We start from the raw sequence: 23541 nt of genomic DNA, 5'->3' as shown, positions 1-23541 counted from the left end.
TGGGGAGGCTAAGCCAGCTCCCATCGGAAGAATAGCCGAGAATAGAGCAACAGGGGAAAGAGAATCTGGGTCCCTATTGTCCTCAGAGAACGGAGTCACCTAACCCATGACAACTCTTCCCTGCAGACACCATGGCAGATGGAACAGAACCTGCCATGTCTGGACCACAGTGTTTGGGGGTCTCCTTAACTTACACCCTCTTCTACACTAGTGCTCAATCTAGTCACCCGCTATTATTCCACAGAGGAAAGGTCAGTAAATGACTTTGAAAATAAAGGAGAGAGGCGAAAGGAGGTGACTCAGTTATATCTAGGGTCTTCAGACCTGGTAGGAGCCTGCGGGGATGTGGTGGTTGTAAGGGGGGGGGGGTGGCACTTCTGAAATGGGGGACTCCATGGGTCTATTAGTTCCTACTTGGCTTTTTTTGTCAGTTCTGATTTGTACACAGGGGAAAATTCAGCAAAGTTATTAGTCAGTTTGTTAGTCTTGGCCATATGGGAGAGCTAATGTTGAGCTTCCTAGATTGCCAGCAAGGATAGCAACCTAGTTCTTTGCAAGGTGAGTTATACAGAGTGGGCTATATTCCTAGACTCCTTGTTGTTGGTAAGAGGGTGGTGTCCTGGGCCAGTCACTGAAGGCCATGGGTCAGAGGTCTTTTTATGTGTGTGTGGTCTTGTCCAGTTGTGTGGTAAATTTGTGGCTAATGAGAACAGCCCTATCACGGGGGACACTGCAGTGTTAGGGGGAGGGGACATGTTTAAAGGCACAGAACAGTGAAAGAGGATGGGTCCATCCCGTGCATCCTGGTGGAGACAGAGAATGCACAGTGGCAGGAGAGAGACCACCAGGGCCAAGGAGCAGGAGTGCTGTGACCCAGGCTGACAGGTGACAGGACTTCAGTGATGCTCAGTACTAAAGACCAGGACTTGATCTGATCTCTGCCTGAAAGAAACCGAACAGTGGGCTCTGTGCCCTCCGCGCCCACAGGGTGTAAGTGAGGAGACAGCGTTCCCAGACACCTTCCCCAGAAGCCAGTGAGCCACCAAGCATACCTTGTATTTGACAGGGCAGTGGTCATCCAAAGTCTTACTTTCACAGTATGAAGCCACTTGTGAACGGCATGAAATACAGAGGAGGATGCTGATTGTCCACAGATGTCTGAGCAATACTCAGCTCTCTTTCAAATCTGGGTTCCACTCCAGTTGTGTGTGGAACCAGGGACCCTTGAGGAAATGGAGGGCACGAAGCCGAAAGCTGGCCCTGGGCAGCCTTCCCGATTGGGTAACGCCTCTCCTGGTCGTTAGTGGCAGACACTCCAACTTCTGTGCCTTAGTCTCCAAGAACATTGAATGTCTGTCTTGGCTGGAGACAAGGGCTTCTTTAGGCTTTGTCCTCTTGGTACTTACTTACCCCATTCCAAGGCTCTCCTCAGGTGATCTCAACAGAATCTGAGTTTTTTGCATCCAGGGCAGGCCCAGGACGGGAGCTGACTGCAGTTCACAGCAAGCTCTTGAATCTCCCAAATGTAACATTTCCAAAAGGGAACACTTGGTTCTTTCCCTGAATCCTGTCCTCTTCCCTCAGCTGTTCTCATCTCTGCTACACGCAACACCGCTCGCTCAAGATCAGGTCCTAAACCATTCTTGGTTCTTTTCCCCTTCCCTTTTGTTCAGAAGTCATGTTGGATTTCCCGTCCATATCAAAAGAGAAAACATGGATGAGAGCTAGTGGTTCCCACCTTTACCATTACCATTTCTTGCAGCAACCTCTAGCTCACGTCATTCACAAGCTTCCTCCTCTGTGGCACTAAGAATGAGATGGTCTTCTTTAAGAGATGTTTCCATACGTGGTCTTGGCTGGACTTGAACTCACAACATCCACCTGCCCCTGCCTTCTAAGTGCTAAGATTAAAACCTTGCTTTGTCACACACGCCCAAGAACAAGATCCTTAAATAGTTTACTATTCAGCATGCAATGTCAATGTCCTATCCCCTCCATCACAGAACCCTGATGCTCTTCAGAGGATCTGAGTTTGGGTTTTTTTTTTCTGTCTGAATCTGCCATATATATATATATATATATATATATATATATATATATATATATATTGACCACATGAGTCTTTAATCCACTAAACAACTTGGCTGGGATTAAAACTGTGACTTTGGTGGCTGGCTCCACCCCATTCCTTAGGTTTTTGAGAGTCTAGCTTCATGGTGGGGGTACTGGCGGGAGTCACATTTATTGCCACAACTCTGTGGAGTTTCTAGGTCCATGCCACCACCAAGAAGTCTGATGCTGGCTACTCATAAACACCACTTAAGTGTTTAGTGGCAGTTCTAGGACAGGCTCCAAAAGCTACAGAGAAACCCTAATGCTATGGGATAATGTTCTTGTACACTGTAAAGATTTGTCATGTGTATTGGTTTAATAAAATTCTAATTGGCCATAGTCAGGTAGGACGTATAGGTAGGGCAAACAGACTAGAAAAATTCTGGGAAGAGGAAAGATAGAGTCACAGTCATCATCCAGGAGCAGAGGAAGCAAAATGAGAATGCCTTACTGAGAAAAGGTACCAAACTACTTGGCTAAACATAGATAAGCATTATGGATCAATTTACGCTATAAAAGCTAGTTAGTAATAAGCCTGAGCAATAGGCCAAATAGTTTATAATTAATATAAACCTTTGTGTGTTTCTTTGGGACTGAATGGCTGCAGGACCCGGTGGAACAGAAAATTTCTCCTACAGAACCCATCTCCCTCTGCCCCATCACTGCCCCACCCCCTCCATCCCAGAAGTCGTCTACCATGATAGTCTTCTCAACAAGTCAACCCCTTTCTTTCACTTAGGATCTTTCCTGGTCTGAAATATTCCTATCTTTCCCACACTGGTTTTTAATCTTTTAATGTTTCATCTTAAGTATTCTCTTCTCAGAGAAGTCCCTGATCACTGTGTTCAAATGTCGCCCCCTTGCCCTTCCTCTTCAGAGTGACCCTTCTACCCATTGCAGGCTTCATAGTTTTTCAAATTATTTTGCTGATTATTCATAAGTAAATATGAGTTATAGGAACTTGCTAAATGTTGTATTTTTAGTTCTTGGCACAGAGTTAACTCTAGATATAGTTATTAGATTGATAAATATGTGGGGTATGCCATTACAGGACCAGACCAAATGCTTCAAAAAGTTACTTGGTCAACTGAGATAGACCTTAGTCTACAAACTCAGATAAATGTCAATTCATTAGGTCAATTTGATATTTATGGAATGCCATACATCTGTGAGACTGTGGAGCTTTCAGAAAAGAATGGTGGTAGCAACTAAACACTGGGCCAAGTTCCTGGAGTCCAATTTAAGAGAGGAAGAAGGGAATATATGAGCAAAGGGGTCAAGATCATAGTGGGGAGACCTACAGAGACAGCTGACCCGAGCTAGTGGGAGCTTACTGACTCTGACTGAGAGCTGGGGAACCTACATAGGACTGAACTAGGCCCTCTGAATGTGGGTGACAGTTCTGTGGCTTGGGCAGTCTGTGGGGCCACTGGCAGTGGGATCATAAATTATCCCCAGTGCATAAATTGACTTTTTGGAGCCCATTCCCTATGGAGGGATACCTTGCTCGGCTGTGATACAGTGGGGAGGAGCTTGGTCCTGCCTCAACTTGATAGGCCAGCTTTGCAGACTCCCCATTCCTCTCTTTCGAAGAATGGATGGGGCTCTGGTTGTCTGCTGCTTGATCTGAGTGATGAGAAAAGTAACACAACAATCCAATGATTCTGAGAAACGCAATTCTTCCAGTAACGGTACCCAAAAGTGACCATGGGGAGAGATAGAAACTGCTTTCCAACCTAAGTGAAGAATCAGTAGCACTTACGTAATTGATACACCTCGAGTCTCTTGGATGCTCAGCTCTGTTAACTTTGATGCATTTTGTTTTTTAAAGATTGAACTTTTCTTTGACAAGCTCTCTGAATTTGGAAGACTCTTTTCCCACAATGCAAAAGACTTGGGCAAGCTTGCTGCAGGAAGGCGGGTCCCTGCCAGTGCCAATATGCCCTTTCCCTAACACATGCTCAGAGCACTAGATACAGTATAAATATCAAATACTGAAAATGAGCGGTGTGGATGGGTATAATTCAGGTCAGGGACGTTATCTCCTTAGAAAGGTCCCTGCTGCACATTGTGAGGCCTTGAGTGAATCCCAGAACCCACACAGCATTGAGTGTGCTGTGCATGGCTGCAGCCCCCACACTATGGGGAGCAGAGGCAGAAGGATCACTGGAGCTTGATGACTACAAACCTAGCTCCACGTTCAGTGAGAGACCTGGCCTTAAAGGAATAAAGTGGAGAGTGACAAGTTGGGGCACCCAGAACTATCCTCTGGTCTTTGCTTACACAGAGATGTGTGTAGGTACACACATGTGCACATATACCACATACATGTAGCTATACACATGCACCACATACATGTAGCCACACACACGTAAACATACACCACATACATAGATAGCATTCATATAGATACACGTACACAAAAATAAAAATTACAAAAATAGCACCGTTCATATGAGCTAGCTGTAATGACCTGTCTGTAATTAGCTCAAAAGAATTTTATAGGCATGGACCCTTAGGGTGGCAGATGTGGCCTAAGGTCTTTTGCTGGCTGCTGGGTTCAAGGTGAAGCTCTCAGAGAGAGGTTCAGAGTGCCTCAAAGAGGAACTCTCTGCTCAAATGATTAAAGCAACACAAATTGAAATCAAAGCCATTAACTGAAAAAAATTGAACGATACAGTAAAAAGACTGTATACTTAAAAAAATAGCAGAGCTTTGCTTCATCCAAATATCCCTCTGCTATACAAACGTTCAAGCCCCAAACATCTCTGGACGTGAGAGGAAGAACCTGCCTTTTGTGTTTCGTGTGAAGCGGTGTAGGTGAGGGCGTTGAGCAGAGCGTGTGCTGTCAAGCAGGCACAGGGTTTAAGGTTTGATCCTGGCACAGAAAAGAAATTGCATAGATCCATGGTACATTCACAATGTGATGTTCTGTAATATGTGTCCGTTTTGGAATGTTGAATCAAACTAAAATATACATCCCCTTTCATATGTGTCTTTTGTGAAATGGTAAGCAAAGGAGGGTGGTAGCAATGCTTAAATTCCACTCATCAATTTTCAAGTATGTGATTTTAGTCACTGGTGGGCAAAAGGCCCTGGGACTTACCCCCTCACCACCATCTCATGTTCTGTGAGCCTATTCTTATAGTCAGTTAGGTAGCTGCGGACTGTGTAGATATTGAGATTGTAGTCCCGTACAAACCTCTCTGCTGACCAGGACAGGGCCATGCGAACTGCCCCTTGTAGGAAAAGCCTGGCCGCATGTTTCGTCCCAGTGCTCTGTCCTAATAGAAACGTTATCATCTTTATTTAAGATTGACTTATTTATTCTGTGTACACTAGATCTCATTATAAATGGTTGTGAGCCACCATGTGATTGTTGGGAATTGAACTCAGGAGCTCTGGAAAAGCAGCCAGTGCTCTTAACTGCTGAGTCATTTCTCCATCCCCATTATCATCTTTTTTTTTTTGTTGTTGTTGTTGGTTTTTTGAGACAGGGTTTCTCTGTAGTTTTTGGAGCCTGTCCTGAACTAGCTCTTGTAGACCAGGCTGGCCTCGAACTCACAGAGATCCACCTGCCTCTGGCTCCTGAGTGCTGGGATTAAAGGCATACACCACCACAGCCCGGCAACCCATTACCATCTTTTTAATAGGAAAAGTAGATTTAAAATTGTTTTTTAATTTTTATCTTATGTGAATGGGTCTTTTGCCTGCATGTATGTCTGTGTACCACATGCATACCTGGTGCCCAAGGAGGTTAGAAGAGGGTCTTGGATCTTCTGGAACAGGAGTTACAGACAGTTATGAGCCACGTGGGTGCTGGGAATCAACCCTATGCCCTCTGGAAGAGCAGCTGGTGCTCCTAAGCCATGAGCCATTCCTCCTTTGCCAGCTGAACCATCTCTCTAGCCCACACAAAGCCATCTTACCAGTGAGAGAGGAAGGGGTTGGAGGAAGATGTTCTTAGTGTTGAATTAAATTCTAACTCAGAGCTGGTATGGGCCTCTGTGCTGGGGAATAGCAAGGCTTCTAACTCACTGGGGTGAGGAGAGGTCGGGCAGGAACCTTTCTAATGCAAAACCCAGAGCGTTTTCTTCCCATGAGGATCATGTATTCTCTGAATCAGGTGCTATGACACGTGCCCTTTAAGCATGTGTGTGGGGAGGGTAAAGATGAGGGGGTGGGCTTAGCCTCCTTGTTCTGTTCCTAGCAGGATGCCAACCCCTTTGGAATCAGTGCGGCCTCTTCAGACCCGGAGAGAGTGTCAGCTGTCACACAGTAGAATGTGTCCCATAACACGGCTGAAGTCACTGACCTTCACTGCTCTCAGGGTTTCAGCTTTGTTAATCCAGACCTGGTGTTCCCAGCATCCCACAATTTTCTCCTGGCTTCCTGCTTTTTTCTTGTAGGAGAAAGAGTACAGGAAAGAGGTGGATGCTCACACAGGGAAGTGTGGAGTCTGCAGGGAATGCTGCACACGGGTGCTCAGAAATCTGGATGGAATGGTTTATTCTCATTGCCACTGCCTTTCAACGAATGCCAGCAGCCCCAGCCCACAGCTCAGAGGGAAGGGTTAGAGGGTTGAAGCCCGTTACTTCCACCAATATTAGTTTTCTTTTGCAAGCAAGAAACGAGTTATCTTATTTTCAAGAACCCTTAAAGGCACGATCGTATTTTATGTGAGCAAGCTATCCAGCCTTGTTTTGTTTCTGATGTTATTTTTCTGACCCACTTAAGACAAACAGGCCTTATGCCACTCCTCTCTAGCACATGGAAAAGACATTATCATCGCTGCACAGGACCAATGAGCTCACTCTGTGCCCCACTCCCACGCTACCCTGCTTTGCCCAGTCATGGTTTAGAAGGGACAATAACTCTCCACAGGCATTCTGCTGTGACATCTGCCCCCCTCAGCACCTCACAAGGCGTTAGCACAAAGGTTTCCTTTGCTCCTTGGGCCATTTTCAAAGGGTAAACTTTCTAAACAGTCCTGCAGAAATCACCAAAAAGAGAGAAAACAGGAAATTAAATGAATTACTAGGAAAGTCTGCATATGAATCAAATTTTATTTTCCAACTAATGAAGATAGCACACCCTGAACACTGCACAATCCTATAAACTAACAGAACATCACGGTAGCAGTAATAATTGATTTAGCATCAGAATTCATATTACAAATGTTCTCTTTTTTTCTCCTAGTGCTTGGTGGAAAAGGACATTTCTCTTTAAAAAAAAGGGGGGGGGGGATCCAGGAATTTGCATGTGTTTCTGTCACAGGAGCAGCCTTTTAAAAAGTTTCTTGTGCCCTTGATAAATAGATTATGTGCCTTTAATTCGTAGAATAAAATGTACAAAATACTGAGATAAATGGAAATATATTTTGATTAAATCATATTGATCCAAACGCTGCTGTTGAGACAAACACATTGGTTTTTTCCCCCTAAAAGCTCAAAGCACAAAAACAAAATAAGCAATCAAAGAACCAGTGAAACAAAAACAAAACCCCAAGGCAGATCTTGGCGGGAGGAGCTGGGCTGTGACAAATGTCAGGGCCCTGAAGAGTAGGGAACACATGAAGCCAGCGTCCTGGGGTAACTGGCAGGCAATCGATAATTCTGAGACCTCCTCCGGTGTCCAGGGCTGCTAGGAATAAGCATCACACTGCCAATAAGACCTGCCACCCACACCGTGAGTCTCTACACCTGCCCCAAGGTGAGATGTTTTTACAACCATGAAATTCACAGCAGCCACCCCATACTTTAAAATCTTTAACTTTTTAATTTATTTGTTTATATTTATTCGTGTGTGTGTGTGTGTGTGTGTGTGTGTGTGTGTGTGTGTATTTACTGTGCCCAGGGAGGGCATCAGTTGTAAGCCGCTTGATGTGGGTGCTGGGAACTGAAACCAAGTCCTCTGTAAGAGCAGCAAGGGCTCTTAACTGCTGAGCCATCCTCTCCAGTCCCTTCACGATGCCTTAGGGCAAGCCTGCCATAGTTAAGGTGGTTAATCTACATTGTCACCCTGACTGGAAACACTTCTAAGTATGTCTGTGGGGATGTTCTCAGGGGAGGCTTCCTCAGAATGTGGGCAGCACCACCCTGTTAGCTGGGCTCACAGACTCAATATAAAGGAGAAAGTGAGCTGAACACCGCGTTCATCTCTTTCTGCTTCCTGGTTGTGCATGCAACAGCAATGCCAAGCTCCTACTGCCAGCGTCCCCCACCAAGACGAACCGTACTGGAAGGCACGGAGTCACAGCAAACCCTTCCTTCCTTAAGTGGCTTTGTTATCTATTTCGTTACAGCAATAGAAAACTAATAACTTCACACACTTAATACTTTGCGCCCTAAGTGTGAGGAACCCAGGAGCATCCCTCCCCTCAGTCCCAGGCTCCATGAACGTTAGACCGGGTGCGAGCAGACAGCTGGATTTGGCTGTGACTTTAGATGCTCACCAGGGAGGCTCCTCGAGCAAGTGACCTCCAGTCCTGGGGCATTCCTTGCAAGAAGCTGACTCAGTGTCACGTTGGCATGACCAGCCAAGATGACAAGCCACCAGCTTCAGGAACAGGCCGTCTGGAAAAGGTGTTAACCTGGTTTTGCCAGCTCTGGCCACCAGAACCTTGACTCCAGTTTTTCTTTGAGATCTTCTCTGTTGAAGATTCTTTCCAACATGTGTGTGTTTTTTTTTTAAACTGAGGACGTAATAATCAAACTTATTCATATTGATTGTGCCCTCCATTTGAAAAGAGAACTGTGCAGTTTTTCTGAGTCACTAAGTTAGGTCACAGTGAAGCAGCAATGAAAAGGATCAAACTGCGGAAGCTTATTTGTTACCTTAGAAAGATGTTCCTATGCATCACCAAGTGGAACAAACAACAATGAGTGTTGCAATTTTTTACCAAAGGGAACTACTTGGGTTCAGTAGGTCAGTTCTGTGGCAAGCCCCCGTGCTGTGTGGCATCTCCCTCACAGCTCTCTCATGGCTCCTTTCTCTGCCCTGTGATCTTGTTTAAGTGTCCAGGTATGATTACGTCACTGCAAGGTCAGCCTGCAGACCTCTGGTCTCTCGCGGTTCCTCTCTACAGACTGTTGCTGAGTTGTCTTCATCTCAGCTTTATCCCTGATGCTAAATCCACAGAAGCCCACTTCCTTATCCCACCACAGGCTGCTTTGAGTTCACTCCTCCCCCGGCCCCTCCCACACAGAAGCATCTGACCAGGGCCTCCACGCAGAGCTGCACAAACATTCCAAGGATAGACACATTTCCTACAGGGTCCAGGACGACATCTCTCCTTTGTTTGCCTGGCCTTAGCCTTGTCTCTGCCAAGGGGTTGTGAGAAGACAGCACTGAGTCCTCCTGTTCATCCTGAGCCCCTCCCGCATGCAGCCATGTTGTCTTTCTCAAGACCCTCTCCGGGGACTGAGGACAGGAACAGACCCCTTCTGAGGAAATGCCACTTTCTATTTCTTTTTAACACCCCTTGTCATATCATTTTATTTTATTTGTTTATTTTATATTAACACAGTGTTTTTACTGATTCTTTGAGAATTTCACATCATGTACCCTGATCTCACTCTTTTCTCAGTCTGCCCATGTCTGCCCTCCACCCTTGTAGCCTCCCTTTGCCCAGCTTTACTTTCAAATGGTCATTGCGATGAGTTGTTGGTCTGGTTCAAGGCCACTGGCTTCTGGCACACCATCAATGCTGGACCCTCACTGAAGCTCTCCTCAGATGTCCACCTGTTGCCCAAGTCATGGCGGTCCTGTGGCTGTGGTTTCACAGTAGGTCAGAGATAGGGTAAGTGTTGGGATGAGCCTATCAAGGCCCTGGATGTGGGCTTGGGTGGTAGCTGAGTCAGTCCAGGCCTCCACACGAGAACCACTCCACAGGGACCAGCTCTCTCTCACACAGAGGGTGACCGGTCAAGTCAGTTCTTCCAAATTCAGAGCCAGTGTTTCTGTTACAGTGGCCAGTGGTGGGGACAGCAGATTTCCTAAAGCCATTGAGGGTCTCAGGACCAGCCTTCCCATGCTCATGACACTAGGGTCAGTTTTCCAGGGGAGAGGGGACCAGCTCTCTGGTGCCCAGGTCTCTGGGGCCAGTTCTCCCATGACCTTCCGTAGTAACATGAGCTATGGACATCTACATAGACCCAGGCTATGGCAGGGCCATGGACCCAGTCATAGCCTTTGGCTGCAGCTCAGGCCTAGACATCCCATGGCCTCAGGTCAGGTGGCAGCGTAGGCCATTAGAACAGCATGGCCTTTGGCTGCAGCTCAGGCCCGGACATCACAGGGCCCCAGGCCCGGTTCACAAACTGCGTGGATGAAGGAAGGAGGGAGGAAGTGGGGAGAGGGAGAAATTTGCCAGTGAAATAAATCAAGAAAACTTCCCAGACTGAAGCACAAAATTTCGCACGTTGGCAAGAAAACTCTGGAAGCCAGACATTGGCAAGTGAGACCTTTAACGTTCAGAACCTAGGCACTTGGGTAGATCCTTAGTGCTGCTCAGACATGAGCACAGAATATTTGTCATAAAACAAAGTCTCAATGAACCCCCCTTCTGTGCACCTTCCCTCTGTCCCTGCCCAAGAAGTACTAGACCTTACTCAAATCCCAGAAAAGATTTGGTATAAAGGAAAGTGGAAATTCCACATAGGAGGGAAACAAGGAACTCTCCAGGGTGGCAGCAGAGCAAGTCCACATCAGCTTCACAAGGCCCCAGCTCTAAGCAGAGACAGCCTGTCACTGAGTCAGCCTTGGTGCTGGTCCCATGAGTCTGGGAAAGGGATGCTGAGTCCTGAGAGACGGGAAGCTCCTGATGACGCTAAACAGCACCTGGAGAGAAGCGGCTGTTGTATTTAGAGGCCTGTGTACTGAGAATTCTCACAGGGAAAAGAGAAAACAAACCTTTGGAAGGACGTAAAGCAGACTGTTAGCAACGCACATCTCTTAAAGGGCAACGTAGTTGTTAACTAGCTCCTTGGCTTGTGTGTCTCCTGTTATTTTAAGATAAAAGGAGTCCCTGTGTGAAAAAGGCAAAAGTCGGGAATGATGGATGCACACCTGTGATTTTAGCTACTGGGGACGTTAAAGAAATCAGAGTGATCTTGAGACTATTGGGGCTGCATAGTAACGAGTGTGTGTGTGTGTGTGTGTGTGTGTGTGTGTGTGTGTGAAGCGTTCTTTAAAATAACCCAACACTATTGAAGTGTATGATTCAGTGGGTTTTAAGACATCAATGTGCAAATGTCAATTCTGTGAATTACATGTGGGTCTCTAGAGAGAAGGCCACACCCCAGCCCAGTCCTTTCCCTGTCCCCAATCCCCAGAAAGCATTAATCTATTTCTTGACTCTAAATTCCCAATTCTGAGTATTTCATGGCAACAGAGTCACATGACACATGGCATATGTGTATTCAAGGTTCCAGCCATGACACAGCAATGTTTGACGTTGTGCACGTGACTCTCATCTCATCGGGAGGGTATAGAGTGTTTTATGTTCCCACTCTCCAGTTGACAGGTATCCTCAGCTCGGGCCACAGTGCTGCTATGGATTCCTGCACCAGTGCATCCTATGGGCATATGTCTTCAGCCTCTCTGGGGTAAATACCCAGCAGCAGAACTCAGCCTTATGGTGTTTCTATATTTAACTCGTCAAGGACCCGCCAACCCGCTCTGCAAACAGTGGCACAATTTTAGATTTGAACCAGCAGTGTCTGGAGAGCTCCAGTTTCTTCGCGCTCTTGCCAGCACTGCGTCTTCATCCTAGACATCCTGCTGAGGGAGACATAGCAGCCCCTGGGTTTGGAGTAGATGCACATGTTTGCCTGCATGCGTGCGTGCATGTGTGTGTGTGTGCACGTGCATGTGTGCGTGTGTGTGTGCATGTGTATGCATGTGTGCATGCTTGTGTGTGCGTGTGTGCGTGCGTGTGTGTGCATGTGTATGCATGTGTGCGTGCGTGCGTGTGTGCATGTGTATGCATGTGTGCGTGCGTGCGTGTGCGTGCGTGTGTGCGTGCGTGTGTATGCGTGTGTGGGTGCGTGTGTATGCATATGTGCGTGTGTGTGTGTGTTGTGTGTATGCATGTGTGCGTGCGTGTGTGTGCACATGTATGTGTGTAGACCGGAGATTGACTTCAGGTGTCTTCTTCAATTGCTTCCCCTTGTCTTTTGAGACAGGTTGTCTCACTGGCCCTGGAGTTTGCAGATCAGCAAACCCCAGGGATCACCTTGTGCCTGCCTCGCCAGATGTGGGGTTTCAGGTGTGTGCCTCCACACCTGGCTTTTCCAATAGGTGCCGAGGGTCTGAACTTGGGGCCTCATGCTTGCCCTACAAACACTTTATGGATGAAGCCACCTCCTCAGCCCTCCTCGCTCACTGGGTTTGATTTGCATTTCCTGATAGCTAATGAAGATAAGCCTTCGATCCTAACGGGCTGTCTATCAGTATATATATCTATATCTATCTATCTATATATCTATATCTATATATCAGTAGATATGAAATGTCTACTTACTTAAGTTCTCTACCTATTTTGAATTGGGGTGTTTCATCGTGGGATACTTTGTTCTGGATGTAAATTCTTTGTCAGATATGTTCCTTGAAAACTCCCCCACTCAGCAGCTCTTAACTTTCTTGGTAGTATTTGCAGCACAAAAGTATTTTAACTGTGAGGATACTTTGGATGGCATATCTTAGCCAAGCTGTTAAGCGAGTACTACTAGCTCAGCAGCAGGAGCTCAGGCCCCTCCCTGCCAGCCTGACAATTGTCAGGGCCTGCTCTGAGCAGGCCCTGTACAGGCCCTGTAGCTGCTGTGAGCCCAGAAGGTAATGCTCCTCCGCTCTTCTCCACACCCTCTCACTTTTAACTTTCTTCTGTCCTCCTCTTCCACTGTGCTTCCTGAGCCATGGTGGGGTCGATGGTACAAATGCCTTATTTGGGCGTGAATGTTCAGCAGTCTCTTTCTCAATGCCTTGAGCAGTTCCGAGTCAGTGTCTTCCGCTGCATGAGGTCTGGGGTTCCACCAGTCTCCAGAGTATAGTGCCAAGCCCAGGCTCACACAGACAGCCCTGGCCAACCTAACTGAGTCACAAAACAAAAACATGGATGAGGAGAGAGGGTTTATAGGGAGGAGGGAGAGGTTACAGGAGCAGGGAGATAAGAGAACTGAGGGGTGAGAGTTAGCACGATACATTATTATGTGTGTGTGTGAAATTGGCAGTGGACAGTGTAATGATCTGTCTCTTTAAGAGACAAGCCATGCCCACTCCCTCCCCCATCCACCCAGGCAGGCAGGCAGATCTTACTTTCTGCTGGCAGCTTGAGTCTCTCTCTTTTCTGGCTCCTTCTCAGAAAGGCAGCTTCGGTTCCCCTCCCCTCTCTCCCAGCTTCTCTGTTCTTCTCCCTTTCTCCCTTCCTTTCCATAACCACTAAATAAATATCCAACCTCACTCTGCATGGTGTGCATGGTGTGCCTATTCATCTCTCTCTTGCACACTTCCGCCACATGGCTCACCACCGGGGTACCAGCCACCTTTAGAGACCTGCTGCGTAGTCTCATGTGCCATCCCTGCCTGGGACTTGCTGCTCTCGGGACCTGCTGCCCCCTGCCTGCCACCACTTGGGGACCTGCATCGTTTCTGCTGCCTGCTGCTACCAGGGATCCTGCAGCAATTTTTAATAATCCATTACAGACAGTTTGCAACAGAAGCCCCCAAAAGATTTACACTTGCGTTTCTATTAAGAATTTCAGTTTTTGCTAGGCAGTGGTAGCGCGTGCCTTTAATCCAGCACTCCAGAGGCAGAGGCAGGTGGATCTCCGTGAATTCGAGGCCAACCTGGTCTATAAGAGCTAGTTCCAGGACAGCTAGGGCTGTTACACAGAGAAACCCTGACTAAACAACAACAACAATAATAATAATTACAGTTTTAGCGTGTACCTTGTAATCTTTGATTCATTACAAATTAGTTTGTGTATTTGATGTGAGATAATTGTCTTAGTTAGCTCTGGCTACTATAATGAAATGTCACAGGCTAGGTGAGTTGGTTAATTATAGAGATTTATTTCTCATAATTGTGGAGGCAGAAAAATCCAAACCAAGGTATTGGCAGATTCATTTCTTAATGAATTTCCTCTTGCTGGTTTATAGACAGCCACCATCTTACTATGTACCTACACACGCTCTTTATACACAGGAAGAAAAGGAAGGAGAGAGGAGAGAGGGAGGGAAGGAGGGAAAGAAGAGGGAGGGAGGAGGGAGGAAGAAGGGCTCTCTGGTCCCTATCCCTTATCTTATAGGCCCAGTTTCCTTAGTGGTCTTTTGTCTCACAGTCTCATATAAACCTAATTAACTCTCAAAATCTCCCTCATTCCACTGTGTTGTTAAAATGCCAGCGCATGAATGGGGGACGTAACTCAGTCTGCAGCAGTAATGTCCCAACTAATTCCTATGCAGCATCCCGGCACCCTTTGTCGAGAACCCTGTTCCTTCCCCCACTGAAGAGCCCCGATGTGCGTCTCAGCTGCTGGCACAGAACCTCCAGAACCAACATATTTAAGTGTTTTTGAACAGAAATTATTTTTTCCTCCTAAGTCTGGAGGCTGAACAGTGCAAAACTAAGATGTCAGCAGGCTTGGTCTCTGGTGAATGCCGGTCCTCTGCTTCCAAGGTGACCCCTTCTCCCTTCTCTGAAGGCGGGGAGCACTGTCTTCACACAGTAGAGGGGGCAGAAAAGGCTTAATGACAGGAGGACCACACATTTCCATCAGAGAACCCCATCTATCCTGCCACCTCCTAACGCTCATCTTAATACAGTTGAATTGACTCTTAGGTTCCAACACATTAGTTTGGAAATTTGGAGAGAAACATTCAAAGCAAAAACCTTTGTCAAAAACAGGCTATCCATAAAAAACAATGATTTTTTTTGACCCCCAATTTTATTCCATTGTCTGATGCTTGCCCAACACATCTGGACTATGTGTGTGTCACGTGTCTTGATCAGTGCTGTTTTGTAGGAAGCTTTGGTATCAAAACTTATACAATCTCTAATTTTGTTCTTTTTTGAGAATGTTTTGCTTATTCTGGGTCCCTTGCATTTCTATGTGAATTTTAGAACCAGTTTATCAACTACTAGGGAAGAAAGATACCTGAGATTTTACAGTAATTGTGTTGAATCTGTTGACCATCTTTTGCCATGTAACAAAATCAAGGCTTCTAGTCCGTGAGCATATATGCTATCTCCCAACTATTTGGGAGTTCCCTATTTTCTCCCAATGCCGGTCTCATACTCCTCTTCCTGCCTTCACTGCCAGTGTTTGATTATTTCTGACGCAGGCATAAAGGGATTGTTTCCTCAACTTTGGTTTCATAGTGCTCAGTGCTAGTTCACAGAAATACTGTTTATTTATTCTTTCTACATTTTTGTGTATATTCTTTGGGATTTTCTTTATAGAAATAAAGGTCTTGTCATCTGGAAATAGGAATAGATACAGGTCCACACGCTGTCGGTTCTGTTTCTGTGAAGAACCATCCTAACAGACCAAATTCAGCAACTGTTCAAAATGGCACAGTTTGTATAAAACCTGGGAGTATTCTTCTATATATCGTGAATCGCCTCTTGATAGCTTCTGCCACCCAATAGAGCATGACGGCTGTGGAAACAGCTGTAGCCGTCAATTATGCAGGGGATCACAGCAAGAAATAGATACCTATATGTGCTCAGTATACGAAGGATTTTTTTTTCCTTCTGAATATTTTTGACTCATGTGTTGGTCGAAAGGCAGATGGAGTGGCTACAGACATGGAAGGCCAGTTGTACTTGAAACCTACCATAAGAAGACACACTATAATTTTGAGGTTAGCCTCAGTCACCCCCTTTTATGGGGATATGGTGAAGCTCTTCGGTGTGTGGTTAGGGGCAGACCAACTGCTCTGGTTGAGGCTTTAATCATCTGTTGCCACTCACTAGCCCTTGCCTCGTGATTCTCAGTGGTTTGGTTTTTGGGTTTTTTTTTGTTGTTGTTATTGTTTGTTTTGTTTTCCTTCATGCTAAAAGGAGAAATGGCAGACTTTTTAAAAAGCTTCTTTTTATATTTATTTGTTTTCATTTTGTATCACTCGGTACTTTCTGCTGAAGGAGGCCAAAAGTGGGCCTTGGATCTCCTGGAACAAACAGTTGTGAACAACCATGTGGGTGCTAAGAAGCAAGCCCAGGCCCCTTGGAAGAGTTCATCTTTCCAGCCCCCCAACAGTATATTTTTATATCAAATCCCTTATATTAAAGAGAACTCTCCTTCCCTAGTTTGGAATTTCTAAGGACTCAGATTTATATTTTTAAAACTCAAGATAAAATCAGCTTTTATTCTACTTGTGAAACCAGTCTATATTAGCCATAAAATATCAAATATGAGAGTCAAAAGTCACATAATCTTTTTCGTGAGCGATACAGCTGCTAATGTTTGCCAGGTATTACCCAGATTTTCTTTTCTGTGCATACCTGTGCATTCACACACAGGAAAAGGGACACAAGCATGAATAAAGTTGAGAATATGTTATAAAGAGTGGATTGTCACCTTTTTATTAACAAATATGTTTTGTTTTGTGAGGCAGAATCTTCCTGTGTAACCCAGCCTGGTCAGGCCCCAACTTGCAATTCCCCTGCCTCTACTTCCCTAATGCTAGGATTACAGGCGTGTGCCTCACACTCAGCTTCCATTTTAACTGTTAATGGTTCCTCATCATTATGGACATGGAGAATCCATCACTCTGCGTAAACAGTTACTAATAGATATTGTATCTAGAGTTGTGTGTTAAAACGTCAACACTTGCCCTATCTCTATATTACACATCCCTAGAGATGCAAGGACTGAGCCAAAATAAACATCCAGGCAATACATTGATATAAATGCCAAGTCCCTCTTAAGAAATGTTCCAACTCACAATCCCAGCAGTGTTAGTAGAATAAAGTGCTAGCTTCCCCAGCACTGAGTATTACCAGTCTTCCTAACTTTGGCTGATACTTTGGCAAAGAACGATGTCTTACAATTTTTAATTAAAATTTTTGAGCCTTGGAAATAATGCACAGATCTCCGTGTGTGTTGGCCATGTGGTAGCTGCTTTTATTTTGCCTGTCATTGTGCCAGACCACTTTTCCATAGAAACGTTAGTTCATTCTTATCAACTTATTTAAACACTCAGTACTTTAAAGACACTTGTTCTCTTCCTGTATGAAGCACAGAGGCCCAGTCTCGTGCAATTTGTCTATACCTCCTCCTCCTCCCCCAGATCTGTGCGGTTCCAGGGCACTTTATCCAGGTTGTCAGGTGCTGCTGCTCCTCGTGAGAGACCCTTCAGTAATGAGGGAGCATACAGGACAAAGAACAACTTCCAGCTTCCTCACTAGCTGAAAAGCTTCCATTCCCCACCAAGTACGGAAACATCAGTCTTGTGACGTTTCTTCACAGGGTAACATCAAGACACGGCCTGCCCATCAAACTGCCTTTGCTTGTGCCAAAGGCATCGGCTCACATCCTCCTGACTAGGACCTTGCACACTTCAGAGTCTTCCTAAAACCAGAGAGAGCTCTCACACACACACAGAGTCCTGCTTCCCGCCATCCCCCTGAGCTGCTCCCCTCATGCAATTCCTCTAGCTCCCATTTTGTTGAATCCACTTTCTGTGTGATTCCTGTCCTCCCCCTTTACCTGTGAAAACAGCCACTCCACTCCTTCTATAAATAATTGTTGCCTCCAGCCCTGCTAGCTTACATCTGAAATAATTACACAGAAACTGTATTCATTTAAACACTGCCTAGCCCATTAGCTCTAGCCTCTTACTGGCTAACTCTCACATCTTGATTAACCCATTTCTATTAATGTGTATCGCCACTTGACTGTGGCTCACTGGCATGAGTCAAATCAGTGTCCGTCTGGGGCAGGAAAATCATGGCGTCTGCCACACTGCCCTTCTCCCTCCCAGCATTCTGTTCTGTCTACTCTGCCCACCTAAGGGCTGCCCTATCAAAAGGCCAAGACAGTTTTCTTTATTCAACCAATGAAAGCAACACATAGAAAGAAGACCCACCTACACCATAATTCCCCTCAGAACCAAAGCTTTAATAATCCTGGTCCTGTCTTTGCAGAAAAGCTGAAGAAATTATCAGAAAAGTTTTTAAAATTACCATAGAGAAATGCAAAGGTTGAAAGTTACAATTTCACTACTTAGAGACAATTACTTCCGGTGACATTTTTCTGTTGGGATTTTCAGATCTTTTTAGTGCCTGTATTTCTAGATATTTGCAAACATCAATGCCACAGATACATAGGTTTTCTGGAATGAAATGGATCATACTGTGGTATTGTTGTGAAATATGAACTGTCCATGTTTGAAGATGACTGGCTGTTGCCTTTGTCCACAGTTGACAATACCAGTTGTCCCAAGCATCGTTGAGTCATACCCTAAGCCTCAGGAATGCCTGTGTTTTGTTCCTCTCTCTTCTGTAAATAAATGTCTCCACGGAGAATTTGGAGGCCATCCTGCTCTTTCTTTTGGTGACTTCTTTTGTTTTGGGTGGACATTTAAAGAAGCCTTCCATGTTAAGTAACTCAAGCAGGCAACATACCAGTACCTGCTGTTCTGTGTGTGTTTTCCGGAATGAAGACCCAGCCCTGCAGCAGACATCTATCTGTCTTTCACTTATGGTACATTTTCTGCACCCCCTTCTGACAATTCTCAGTGTATCCTTTGCTTCCCATCAGCTGGACTGTCTAACTCAGCAAACTGATTGTGTGTGTTGTATTATCTACTGTTCAGATCCACTGTAAGTCTGCCTGTTTCTGAATTGGTGGCCATTGCTTAGAAGGCTCGGGGCTTTTCTGAAATTTGCTCAGTATTGATCACGGTGACACTGGGTAATACCTGTACTAGAAGTGATGGGGGGGGGGGCTGCACTTGAACTTTGTGCGATTTCTCTATCAATACTGGAGCTCCTCTTCTTGTCTGAATAATGACGATCAATTTGGGGGGGGGGGGATTTCTCCATTTTTATGATAACTAAAAGCCGTTTTGTAAGCTACCAAGGAAATAATTTTTGTTCTTGTTATTTGGCTTCACTTAACCATTCACATGTGGTTAGATGGCACCTCATCATTTGGGATGTAGGTGAAATATTTTACTTACAAATACCAAATTGATGGACATATAGTAATGTATTTATAATTATTTAAAATAATTGTCCAGATCTAGGTTTGGTGGCGACCCCAGAACTTGTGAGGCAGAGGATGGGGTGGTCAAGGTCAAAATGGGCTACACAGCAAGAGACCTTATTTCATAAAGAAATATACACATTGAAGGATATCAAGGGAAACATATAAATTGGAAAATATATTATCTCTATAGATAGAAAGATAGGCTTATTTAATATGTCTATTATCCAAAATTGATCCATAGACTATGTGCACCCTGTATTATCAGATTTCTATAGAAATCATCAAAATGCATATATAGACAGGAATGATATAAAATATATATAAAATACAAAATAGCTAGAACTGATTCTGAAAAAGAGCAGGCTTACACTACACTATACTACACTACACTACACTGCACTATACTGCAGGATTTTAGGACTTCCTCCCGAGTTAGTGTTGGGCACAATGTGTTATTGACAGAGAGTAGACACAGAGATGAGCAATAAAGAAGAAAGATCCAGAAACAGGTTTACAAATATTGGTCAACGTATTTTAATCTTTCTTTTACAAAAGCTGGAGTGAAACGTATCTTTTTTTTTTAGTGCGTAGTCCTGTGAGTTTTGACAAACACGTTCAGTTACAGAAATATGACTGTACCCTGCGCCTGTCAAGTTCGGGTGGAGAGCATTGGCCTTCTCTGGAGAAGAGCCGCATCTCTGTGGTTCTTGTTTCCCTAATGCTTGCCCCCTCTCCAGCATTTCTTTTGGTTTGGGTCTGCTGGTGGTGAGTTTGGTGTTGTTGTTGTTATTGTTGTTATTTTTTCTGTTGTTTCTCTTGAGAAACCCTTGGCCGTCTTCCCACATTTGTCTTTTGAAAATATAACCACTGTTTCCTCTCTAAGCTGCTTCTATGTGTCTTATGGGTTTGCTGTGGTTTTGCTCTGATGTATCCAAGTGAAGTTTCTTTATATTTATTTTTGTCTTTGAAATTCTTTGTGTTTGTTTTATTAATGTGTGTGCTTGTAAATACCTGTGTGTGTATATATATGTGTGTGTGTATATATGTGTGTGTATATATGTGTGTGTGTATATGTGTGTGTGTATATGTGTGTGTATATATGTGTGTGTATATGTGTGTGTGTATATGTGTGTGTATATATGTGTGTGTGTATATATGTGTGTGTATATATGTGTGTATGTAAACATGAAGTTCCACTCTAGTTGTATTTTGCACTGCCACTCTTCCTCAGTTGCCAGAATGTTCCATTAAAGCTGCTGCAAACACAGGCTTGGTCGTGGCCCTATGGAGTCTGAAGGGACCATGGCAGGGTTCAGTGTCCCAACTGGATGCAGTAAAGAGGTGATATTCACAAGAGAAAGAACTCGGGGCCAGACACTCAACTGCTCAGAAAGAAGCTTGGTAAACAGAGGCCGACTTTCTCCCCAGCACATTAGAACAGTAAATGAGTTAGGTGTTAACTGAGCCCTGCATGTCTGAAGGCCTGGGGGACAACCAAGCTGCTGCTATCCGGACCATGACTGGATTCATCGCAACTCTCCATACTACACCTATTCTCGGTAGTTAGAAACCAGAATGGCTGCAGTGGGATCCACCGAGTTCCCAACAGCACCAGCCACAGTGTCTCCAACATCATTGGTAATAGTAACAGGTCTCAGATAGACAATGGTAAACACCAGGTTGTGGGCCTTGACTTGGGCTTCTAGCAGCTTCCTGATCTCTGGGCTATGCCTCCACCTTTTACCCTCCAAATCAGTAGTAGATAATACTTTCCAGGTGCACAATTACTTGTTTTTGAAATAGTTCTGTGTAACTTTAACAGCAAACCAAAGTGTGAGCGTTTATTACTTCTCTGGTTGAGGTCTGTTCCAGGTTTGCTGAGTGACTCTGCAGCCTGCAGGCTAGCTGATGGTTATCTAGGCTGATGGCTATCTAGACTGATGGTTATCTAGGCTGTATATCACTGCAGCAGCTGGACTTTGTCTTCCTTCCAGGTCCACCAGGGTATTCTCCTGGTGACCACAGACCTGGGAGAGGATTCGGGTGGAATATGCAGGGTCTCACAGGCCTGGCTTCAGTGTGAGCTCATCACTTCTGTCCCATAAGTCACACTGAGCAGGGACATGTATTCCACGTTCAGAGGAGTTAATTCAGAGTCGCAGGCTATGGATTCTGAAAGCCTCTTGGAAGCATTGTGGCTGGGAGCTAGGGACGCTTTGAGGGTGCAGCACTAGACAACACCTTCCATTAGGTCCTCCAGCCCTTCTGTGGTGTTCTCACCAGTCCTGCATGTAAATCTCGGTTTTAAGGATTTAGGGTGATTTCTTTTCCTGGATGGATGTCGCCTGAATCAGTTGTGCCTTATACACACTGATGGATTCACTTTCATTTGCTGTCACCAGAAATCCCCAAAGCTTGGTAGCTTAAGATAATACCGACTTACTATCTTGCTGTTCTGTCTGAAGTCTAATGGGCTCAGCTGGCTTTTCTGGAAAGACACCTAAAGCTGAACTCAAGGTTTTGACAGGGTTTTATTTACTCCTGCAGGCTCTAGGGAAGAGCCTGTGTCCTTGGCCATTGTAGTAGTTTAAATGTAACTGGCCCCCATAAGTTCACAGAGTGTGGCACTATCAGGAGGGTGGCCTTGTTGGAGGGAGTGTGCCACTGTGGGAGTGGGCTCTGAGGTCTGCTATGCTCAAGTTAGATCCAGTGTCATAGACCACTTCCTGTTGCCTGTGGGTCAAAATATAGGACTCAGCTCCTTCTCCAGCACCATCTCTGCCTGCACACCACCATGTCCTGCCATGTGATAACGGATTAATCCTCTGAAATTGTAAGCCACCCCATTAAATGTTTTCACTTGTAAGAGCTGCCATGGTCATGATGTCTCTTCACAGCAGTAGAAACCCTAACTAAGATGGGCAGGCAGGTTGTTGACAAAATATAGCTCCCTATGGTTAAGGACTGAGCCTCCTGCTGGCATTCTCAGCTTCTGAAAGTTGTTCATACCCTAGGCCTCTGTCTTTTAAGCTCCCAACAGTGGGTTGGGTACCTTTCATGTGTCACACTTCCCTGTCTTCTCTCCAACAGACACTTCTGCTTCCCTCGCCTGGTCTCTGAGGGCCCATGAGGTGATACTGGGCTAGTTCCTCTCCAGATAACCAGGTTGTAAGTGTCACCGTGTTTCCAAAGTCTCTCTTGTGTGCTACTGTGATGTGTATTCACAGTTTGGGGATTAGGGTGTGAATCTTCTAGGTTCATTATTCTTATTATACTCACATCATCTTATAACATTGCTCATCAACTCACCTCTTGCTAGAAAACGAGCCCTGTGAAGTCAGAGGTCATGCCGCATTTGTCCCAGAACAGTGCCAAGTGTAGACAGAATCACCACATAAAGAAATGAAGTTTTTGAAGAGTCCGAAGAGTTAAGCTACTGACTTTTGTTTTACCATTAACATTCCTCCATCTCATTTCTTCATATATAAAATAGAGCTAATTGCACTTATTTCTGTGGCTTTTATATTGTTGAGAGTTATATTAAATAACTCATATGATGGATATCCATGTTTAGGATATAAAATGTGTTCTCTCTCTCTCTCTCTCTCTCTCTCTCTCATTCACCCCATTCAGCCAGAGATAACCTTTTCTATTCTGGATAATTAAGTTTATTATAAATGATAGTACAAAAGATGGGTGGTTATATGTAGCTTTTTATATTTTAAGTATGACTTAGGACAGAGGAGTAAGAGCCTTCAGACTGAACTTTACTGAGAAGGAAAGAGTGAAAATACTTTTCAAGAGCAAGTCCCACTGTGGTGGGGCCACAGAATGTCTTTCCTGGATATAGGGGCTCCTTTTCCACCATCATGATTGCACCTGAGAACTCTAGGGAAGAAAGAGAAGATAAAGTTCACAGGAGACACGAAAATGAAGTAAGAAGTTGACCCTCCCAATGCCAACAGTTATAAATGAGTGAGCGAATGGAGAGGGAGGAGGGGGAGTCCGAGGGGAGGGCAGAGCTGGGGAGAGAAGACTGGGTGAGACCCTGGGAGCAGTCTTCTCTGAGGACAGTTTGGTTGAAGCTGCCATGTGTTTCTAAAATGCTGTCCTATAGGAATTTTATATGAACCATATACATAACTCTAACTTTTCCCAACAGCTATATTTTGAGAGTAAAACAAACAAGTGATCCCTATCTGTAAGGAAGAGT

The sequence above is a fragment of the Microtus oregoni genome, unplaced genomic scaffold, assembly GCF_018167655.1.
Source record: "Microtus oregoni isolate MIOR12 unplaced genomic scaffold, Mior012 000014F_ref0000157, whole genome shotgun sequence".
Classification (NCBI taxonomy): domain Eukaryota; kingdom Metazoa; phylum Chordata; class Mammalia; order Rodentia; family Cricetidae; genus Microtus; species Microtus oregoni.
The sequence above is the reverse complement of the archived record's forward strand: the minus strand, read 5'-3'. Positions refer to the sequence as shown.